Source organism: Lepisosteus oculatus, chromosome 2 (genome assembly GCF_040954835.1).
Source record: "Lepisosteus oculatus isolate fLepOcu1 chromosome 2, fLepOcu1.hap2, whole genome shotgun sequence".
Classification (NCBI taxonomy): Eukaryota; Metazoa; Chordata; class Actinopteri; order Semionotiformes; family Lepisosteidae; genus Lepisosteus; species Lepisosteus oculatus.
The window spans coordinates 38,819,823-38,829,884 of record NC_090697.1 but is presented as its reverse complement, the minus strand read 5'-3'; the positions used below and the strand labels follow the sequence as shown (position 1 = coordinate 38,829,884).

Here is a 10,062-nt window from a genome sequence, read left to right as displayed (position 1 = left end):
GAGAATATTTATTTTAATACAATACCCACCAAGTCAGAGTGGTTTAGTAATCTATTTTAGAGAAATTGTCATTTTAGTTTTTAGTTAGTTTAAGAAAGCAGAATGACCTGTGGAGGGTCTTTTCTATGTAAAAAGCAGTATCTTGGTAAATTTTTGAAGGCCTGGACCCATCTACTTTCAGTCTTCATACATAATTTGTAGATAGTTTAGGTGTCTTATATTTGTGTTTACTTTGTAATTACTGTAAGAAAACATTTACGTTTGTATTTTGTTTACTATTCCACCTTTAAGCTATGTCAGAAACAAAGAACCCACATAGCCACACTTGGATTTATTCCTGACTATAAGGAGAATTTTATTAATTTTGTTATTTTTATTATGAAAGAATAGCTCAGAATAGCTCTTTGAATTCTACCATTATATATAATTCACGAGGAATGACAGCAGCCGAAAGCTTGGGAGAAATTAGAATCGTTTATTGTGATGTGGAGATTTGGCGTAACCCACTTGGCTGAGGGCCAACCTCCCGGCCGTTGGACGGGGAGGATAGGACCCCCAAAAGAACCAAGCGGGACCCCCAGTCACCAGTGCAGAAAAACAAAAACAAAAGATTATTGGGCCAATTCAGCCGAGGAGAGAAAGTTCCTGCTTGAGGATATCGGGGTTAGTTTTAATGTATGCATGGTAAGCCTCGGAGGATCAACGGCCGAGTTGCTTGATGAGATACTAGGGTATGCCTTGGCGAGCGGCGGAGGATGCAGCCCCTGATCTAAAGGAGTGCCCGGAGAATTGTTTAGGAGGGTATCATGATACAGCCCTTCTCATTTGCGAACAGAGGGGCAGTAGGCAAAGCTTCGGCAGAGGTGCGAAGATGTGCGTAATGGGATAGAGGCTCGTAAGGGCTTATGTAGGAACAGTTTGAAATAATACATGAGAGTGGCGGATCTGAGTTGGTTGGTTTTGCTTTTCTTGAGATAGAAGGTCAGTGTCTCGGAAGATAAGATGGAGATGTTGGATAAGCAGGGTTGAGGAGAAGGATCGAAGGATGTGGAATTAGCGGTCATTTCGGAGCACCTTAGGAAGATAAAGAAGGCTAACAAGAATAAAGATTCAAGAGGGCGGTCAACCCGGGGTGAGTGGTAACCTGACCTGACAACGTTGATGCAGGATTCAAGGATGTCTGAGGTAAGTGGTGCGCGTAGGTTCGGAAGTGGTTTTCAAGCCACTGAAAGCCTTTAAGGAGAGTGATTTGAGGGTGTGTAAGGGATGGACAGATCGTGCCGAAAAGGAGTGGATGCCGCACAGGTATACTTTGGTGGTGGATGCTTGTACCTTGAGTGAGTTTCTACGATACCGAACGAAGGATGATACGGTGAGAATGTCGAAAGAACGGAATTATGTTCGCGGAGAGGTGGAAGGATTGGAAGCCCTTCCAGGCAGTGCAGTAAGAATCGAGAGTTCAAGGGGCGATCCCTAAGAGGATAGTTTGCTGGGCCGGCTGGAGATAGTGATGGAAAGGATAATTCAGAGGAACATGAGTTCCGAATAGGGAGATACTGTGCACGGGTTCAGTCTTGCATCAGGTGCCAAGTTCCTGAAGCGAGAGAGAGAGTCAGCTATCTCATTAAGGTGGCCTGGAATGTGAGCAGCTACGCGGATGAGTTGATGTGTGAGAGAAATCCATTTAAGGCGGCAGAGGAATTTCATGATGGATTGGGATGAAAACCTTCCTTTGTTGATTATATGAACTACTGCATGGATGGCCGAATGGATGAGGATGGTTTATGTTTCCAATTGTGGCCCCAAAGAGAAGCAGCAACGACAATTGGAAATATTTCTAACAAGGCCGATGACTGGTTGGCGAGAGGGATTGGAGAGAAATCAGGAGGCCAAGGGGCCGGAAACCATTGGCCTTTGTAATAGTCTCCGAAACCGACTGAGGGGGCTGCGTCTGTGAAAAGCTGGATATCTTCAGTGTCAGAGAGGAGGTCATCGTAGAAAAGAGATATGCCATTCGAGTTGGCCAAGAAAAGCTGCCAAAGCCTGAGCTCGGATTTGCAGTTGGCTGAAGGGCTTACATGGTGGTAAAGAGAGGGCACGGAAGACGCGAGGTCGAGAAAGTAGACCGTCCTTGAGGGATGATAGGCATGGCGTAATTGAAGTGGCCGAGAAGTTCCCTCTTTGTGCGAAATTTGGCAGAAGAATAGATAGAGATATACATCTGGATCCTGTCGATTTTGTCGCGAGGCAGGGAAGCGGAGAAATTGATGGAATTGAGGGTGATCCCGAGGAATTGGATTATATGAGAGGGGCCAGTTGTTTTGTCCATGGCAAGGGGTACCCCTAGTTCCTAAAAACAGAAAGAAGTGTGGTGGAGGCTCTTGCAGGTGGGGTGTGAGGAAAGTCTATGGTAAGAAAATCGTTGAGATGGTGGACGAGAAAAGGAAACTTATAGTTATTCGAGGGGATTCAACCGAGAGCTTCGGCTAAGGTACCGAAAATGTTTTGGGCTACTCCTACGTCCGAAGGTAAGGCGGACTGCGAAGAACTTGTTCCGCCAATGAATTCCGAAGAGGTGCCAGAGGTCTGGGTCAGGAGGCATAACTTTAACGGCACTGGAGATGTTGGCCTTAGCGAGCCAGGCGCCCAGACAGACCGCTATACCAATGGGATTGATGTGGTATGCAGAAAACGAACGAGGAAGAGGAGAGGGTGACGTTTGATATTTATGGAGACCAGTTGCTTACGTCGGGATTAGTGAGAATTGCAGCAGCTATGTCGAATGAGCGCGGCTGCCTTCATTCCTCCCGAACTTTCATTAAAAACTCCATTTATGTCTTATAATCTACTAGCTTTTCTTTAATTCAAAGTAGGTGTAATGAACAGTTCTTTCCGGACCCTATGCGGACGACACAATCCGAAGAAGTGGGAAACACTAGGAAAAAGTAATGCAGGGATACGGGGCTGAAAACAGGGGGGGCGTGTCCAAAGTGCGCTGGTGCACGGGGAAGGTGTGGCCGAGGCAAACAATCCAAAAATAATCCATAGCGGGAATCCAAAAACCAGTCTATAGCCAGGTGATCCATCCAAACAAGGAATTAAAAACATGAACCGGGTCGGAACTGGCGGACAAGGAACAGGAACAGAGGTTAAAACCTTAACGGGACCAGGCGCTTCCAGGTCCCGGACTCGCACGGTGCGGAAACCAGATGCAGAGCCAGGATGAACGTCAGTGCCTGGCTTTTAAGGTGGGCTGGGAAAAGGGGTCAGGTGCACAGAATTAAGTCTGAAGAGAGAGGGCTGGAGCACCCTTAAGGAGGGGGGACTATAATCGTGACAGTAGGTGAGATTCATATACTGTTCAACAATAACCAGATGTGTTTTGCCTTGATCTGATTTCATGCAAAGCTTTGAAGACTTTTAAATCTAAATTTGTGGGATATAATACATATTGATAGGAACCATACTGAGTTCTGTAGTGTCTTTGCTAAAGTAATTTTTTGTGTCTGATATTTCATTGTGGAAAATGTAACTTTATTTAAACAAATTAAATCGATAATTTCTTTCAGTTGGATCTTTAATTTTTAGCTCCCTTGTAGTATACACAGTTGTTAACAACAAATTATTACTAGATTGTTAATATGATTTAAGAGCCTCTTGGTTATGTCTTTCAAGAAACCTTTTGCGTTTGCAGGTACTATAATATATATTTCTATAACAATCTCTAAAGGGTCTATGTCTATGTCAGGGTTTACTTGTTCTGAGAATGTAACAGCCTAACAACAAAATGGTCACGCATTTCTGGTGACTCAGATGAATGTTGTTAGTATTACAATGTCAACACAAAACACAAAGCTGGAAAAAATGTTTCTGTCTTTATTTTCAGTTCTATATTTTATTTACAATTCAAGATCAAAATAAAATGTCTAATCAGCATCATTCATGACCGGCCAGATTTTAACCTAAATGACCAATTGCAGAATTAATTGGGCAGAGGGCAAAAGTCAATGTCAGTCAATGCCAAATAATATCACTGACCCGGCAGTAGAACTTTCTCTCCTGTCTATGTTCCAATTCTCTGCCTGTATTTATTCTTGTGTATTGTATTGCAGGCCGGATTCCAGGTATTGATAACTATATGGATACATCACTAGAATATACAATATGACCCACACCACCTGACTTTAGAACCTTATTAACAAAAACACATTTTTTCTCATCATATACTGTATTTCATGTAATATGACATAATACATATTCAGTTTGAGAGTTTATTTATCATATCAAGTACTGTCTTATGTAAATCTTGGTGTACCACAGGGCGCAATACTGGGTCGACTGCTATTGAGCATTAACATGTTTTCCTGGCCAAAAACTAAAATAGACTGAATTTCCATTTCTATGCAGATGATACTCAAATTTATGTCTATTCTAAACCTGCCACTGGGTGACAAATACCTGAAGTAGAAAATATTCACAATATCAACATTTCAGGAGGTGGTGAAGAATTCTCTTTTAAGTGAGTAGGAGCAACATTTACAATGTAACATTTTCAGGTTATAGATAACTATATCAGTTTCAGTTTAGATAGATGATGCCTTCATCTAAGCTGTCAAAGACATGACTGCACTCAGCCATAGTGATCTGTAAGTGCTCCATCTGTCAGCAATTGCCAAGAATAACTCCCTTTCATTGCAGAAGGTTAAGAATCATTCCTAGATTTAGTTGTCATACACATGAGTAACTGTCAAAGGAATTAATTTGTTTCTGGTTTGTGTTGAGCATTTTATTTTTTTGTACAAACATCTAAAGTGAATGTGACATGATTCTTTGTTATAGATTTGAAATAATTTGGACTGAATCAAAAAAAGGAGTTTCAATTAATGCAGAATTTGAATAGTACTATATTTAGTGCTTGTCATTTCACTCAAAAACTCATAAACAGTTTAAGATTAATGAAATATTACGATGTTCAAATGGAATAAAAATATGTAGTGATTCTGTGATACAAATGTATGTTTTTATTAAATATTTTAACTGAAAATGTGATTTGAAAATGAATGCATATTTTCAATGATGGCCTGGAGAGTACCCTTCTGTACAGAAGAACATTTTGATGAAGCAATTTGATTAAGCTCTTTTCTCAAGAGTACCACGGCAGAATTCTACAAAGGATTTGGGATTACAACTCTCCTACCCTGCCTGGAATCCATATTCTTAACTGTAACTTCATATTTTTGCCAATATAACTGTTGTGAAACAAATATCAATTCCAAATCATTCCTTTGTACAAGTTTGGTTGTAAACAATGATACTTTATCTACACAGGATGAATTCAATTTAGGTATTTTTTCTTTCTGTTTTAAAAGGTAGGTTTTAATTTTATAATTATGTGGAATTTGTAGTAACAATATCACTATATTGAAATAGTTGAAATAGTGCTTTTCGTTGTAATCCATCTATTTTCGGTACCACTTTATCCAATACAGTTTGAGAAGGAAATAGAGCCTAACACAGCAGCACCAGTCCATCTCAGAGATACAAATATGTGCATACACTCACACCAGAGCCAATTTTTACAGAAGCTATTTAATGTCCCACCATGTCTTCAGATTGAGGAAAATATATGTGAACACAGGAAAAATAGAAAAACTTCATGCCGATAGCACCCCAAGAATATAATTCAGGGCCCCAAAGTTAATTAAATGTGCCATCATGCTACCCTAAATATTATAATGCAGTAGTTAATTTAAGAAATAGAGTAACAATATTTATGTTCAAAACAAATATACGGTATATTCGAGACATCCAAATTCAAAATGCCTGTAAGTCATATTTATTTTCAAACAGGTAGCTGCGTCAGCATGCGTAGGCTGCAAAAGAACAAGTAAAGGTTTATTCCATGCTGAAAAGAGAAGAAAAGAAACACAATGTTTCGGCTGTGGAGCCTTTTCTGGTGTGTAACGTTTGCTTAACTGTGGTACTTTTTATCAACTGGAGAACAAAAATGTAAATGTCTTGAATCATACTTTTCGTTTTTCAGTAAAGAACATTCTGGTATGTACTTGTGATAATAGCCTTCCAATGCAATTTTTCACATTTTGAGGAAGGTACTTATTAACCTGGACATGTAGTTTTTAGGTATTGTGTTTTCAGCAGGTAATGGTTCAATGCCACCAATAAAATATATTTTACAAAATGTTTTCAAAGACCAGACTTGGCTAACTAAAGGCATTGAGATTGTCTTGGTTGGCTTGTCACTGTTTTATTTATTATTTATAATGTTGAAAGTTTTAAAATATATACAAAAGTCACTTGGCATATTATTACAAGTTTTTCCTGAAGTTTATTTAGTTAGTTGAAAAACAAACCATTCTTAATATCTTAGGATGATTAAAATTCCAAAACCCATTCCAATTTTGGTTCTGTTCAAAATATATCTGCCATACATAAAAATAATTTTATGATTGCATATGCTTTAACTCTGTTGAATAGAGCCATTCAAGTGAGCTCATCAAACAATAAAAATCAAATCAAATGATGAACACAAGATAACCTCCCTGTCTTTTTTTTGCTTCGTTAACCTCATTTCTTGTCAGGGGTGTCCCACATTTGTCGGTTTGGGTTTTGAAGAGCTGCAAAATGTGTGTGTGATCAAACAGACAGATAACTGTGGCCTACAAGACCACAAACTGTTAAAAAACCCCTGCTAGGATGTGGTTGTTAGAGGAAATGAGAGTCCTGCTGAACTGGCACAATATGAACTGCTATAGCTGTAAAACAATAGCCATTGCCCTCACTAAAGATTAGGAGGATTTGTAAGGTACACAGAAGCATTGGAGCTCCGTTCTGAAGTTAATGTGGAATGAATGATACAACAGAAATAGGGAGCGAAGCAGGAGGGGTTTAGGGTCATGCTGTTCCAACCTCTAGGGTTAAAAAGATCAAATAGTGGGCAGATTACTGGTATTGGCCTTCTTAATGACCATTAAATCAGCATTACATCATGCAGATCTACACATTCTTTAAGCTCTACAGAAGCTCATTCATGATCTCTTGAAGTTTTGAATGGACAAGAAATGCTAGTTGCAACTCCTTTGATCCTTACAACAAAACAACACTTCACATGGAACATACATAGGCTTTAGTATTTAGCCTTCTGAACATTAGTTTGTTTTTTTATTTTATTTGTATATTTATTTTTAGTCAAAACAGGCAATTAGGATAAAGAAATACTAAATATTGAAACAGGAGATACTGAAAATAAACCACTCACAAAAAGCAGTTCTGAAAAAAGTTAGCCTTTAACCATGACTTGAAAGCACTCAGAATGGCTGTCGCCCATTTGTTTTGTAATTTTATTCCAGAGCTTTAAGGTGTAGTGCCAAAAGGCCCTGTCAGACAGAATGTAGACCTAGACAATCAGTGAGAACACATAGTGAATCAGTCTGAGATAAGTGAAGGTCATGTAGACAGTAGTAGAGAGAGTTCTGAATCTTAGCAGAAGCTCTTTAAAATAAACTTGAAAAGCCAGCGCAAGAACTCAAAGACTGGAGTGATGTGATTACTTACGCACAACCTAGTCAAGATTTTACATGCCTAATTCTGAACATATTTTAACTTGTTATGTTCAAGTTCAGAGACTGCAGAAAATAAGGTGTTACACCACAGTCCCTGAAAAACACATGAATCATTTTTTCCAGCTACAGGCAGTTTAAGGTGCAGCCTGACAATATTTCTTAGATGGAATAAGTAAGTCTACACAACATTCTTGAATTGATCCTCTAATAATATGAGGTGCATCGTATCACAATTAAGATCTGAAACGTACTGTCATCCGTATTTGCTGTACAGTATATTCAGTCCTTAAACATGCATTACAAATTTATGTTATACTGTAATGATTTACAGTATTGACTGCAGTGCTAATATCTAAGAAAATTAAAATGGGGAATCTTTTACCATGAGGAAAATATTATAAACTTTAGTAAGAGTAGTTTCAGGGTTATGTAATAGATTTAAGACAAATTAAATGAATTAAAATGACTATTTAGTTGCACCACAACAACATGTTCTAATATGTTTTTTATATTTCAAGGTAAGCTACATGATGTTTTTTTCATTATATTATAGCGAATGTTTTTCAAAATATCGAAAGACATTAAGCTTTTACACAGCAATTTTTGAAGTTACCAACATTGTGCCAAACAGAAAGAATGTGTGATATACAGTATGTGATATAAATCCAGTAAGGCAAGCAGGTGAAAGCTGTGTGAAATAAAGAACAACCAAGGAAGTCACGTTTTTTCCCTCCAATTTTCTCTTTTAGGGCAAAGACAATGGTACAGCATGTAAATAATTGGTTTGCATGCTAAAAACCTCCGTTAATTGGTATCTCTAAATTGCCCCTCAAGTGAGTGAGTGAAGAAGTGTGTACTGTATGTGAGTAATATATTGACATCTTACTCAGGCTGTGGTCCTGTTTTATACCCCATGACTGACAGGTAAGGCTCCAGTTTACAATGACCATTTAAAAAATACTTCCTATGTATGGGTGGATGATTTACCATGGATTTACTATCATGTAAGGACAACAAGGACCCTCAAATATACTGGAATTGTCTGTTGGTCATCCATATTGATGGGATGTAAAACATCCAAATGAGGCTGGCACAGTAGCTTCCTCATCTGAATAAGTGAACCCATGAGAAAAAAAGACCAGATAAATAAAGTGCTCATACCTAAATGTTTGGAGTATTAGAAGTGGATAGACAATTATGATGTACTATAATTGGAATCACAGGAACATAACTATTTGAAAGAGATGGAGTAACAGCATACAGCAAGTGGATACACAATGTTCTGGGGAGACAGAAAAGATATGAGAGGGAGAGGTGTAGCACTATTTATCAAAGGGAGGAATCTATGTATCTATGATTCATAAACATACTTTAAAGGTTTAGTGTTTAGAGAATGCAACAGACCTCCAAAAGTTTATATTATTCATAACTTTAAACTGTATATTTAAATTAAGACTTCATGTGCAAAATAAGTGTTTTTATTGGAGACTGCAACTGCTCCCATATAGATTTATTGGCAAGAAACTGAACTGGCACTATAGGTGCAAAATGGGATACACTGGGCTTGATACACTGAGGCTACTTATTGTATAAAAAATACATTATATTAACATTTTAAATTTCCATCTAGCCCTTCATTTTTAACTGCATAGTCAGCTCTAATCATTTCACCAACATTGTTTGGTATAATATCCTCAATACTCAATCCTCAATACTACCACCAATCTCTTCTCAAGATCTCTTCTAGATCTAGTTCTAGATGACCATTGAACACTCGTCACTTTGGGCAGGAGTTCCTCCCTCACCTGAAGAGAGCAAGCCACTCTTTTTCCTGGAGAGAACTGTGACTTCAGATTTAGAGGTGTTGATCCTCATCCTGACCATGTTATACTCAGCTATGAACCTCTCCAGTGAGAGCCAGAGACTACAGTCAGATGTTTTCTGACTAATGTTATCTGATGAGGCAAACAGGACAACATCATTCACAAACAGCAGAGATGCATCTCTCTGATCCCCAAACCAGATGCTCTCTAAACCTTGGTTGCACCATTATATCCTGTCCATGAAAATCATGAGCATGAGTGAAGACAACTTGAATGGGCTCGACTTGATGCTGAAAATGTGGACACAGTACTGGCTCCTCAAATACAGGGATTGGATGGCACGCAGCAGTGGCCCTGGCACCCCAACACCTCACACAAAATACTCTGGGGTACACAGCCGTAAACCTTCCCCAGTTCACAAAACATGTGGAGACAGAGGTGGCAATCTCCCATTCCCCCTCAAATATCCATGCAAGGACAAAGAGATAGTCTATTGTTCCACAGACAAGATGGAATTTCCATTGTTCTTCCTGTACCTGAGACTCTACTGTCAGACAGAGTCTCCTTTCCATCACCCTCACGTAGGCTTTTTTAGGGGAGGATAAGGAGTGAGATCCCTATGTTCATGGAACACACCCATTGGTCCTCCTTTTGAAAAA

General features: G+C 38.8%; 1 pseudogene; it reads right to left on the bottom strand.

Moving 5' to 3' along the window:
* Window positions 1-1,524: 1,524 nt before the first annotated feature.
* On the bottom strand, window positions 1,525-9,464 carry LOC138225553 (uncharacterized; annotated as a pseudogene).
* Between the last annotated feature and the right edge of the window lie 598 nt (window positions 9,465-10,062).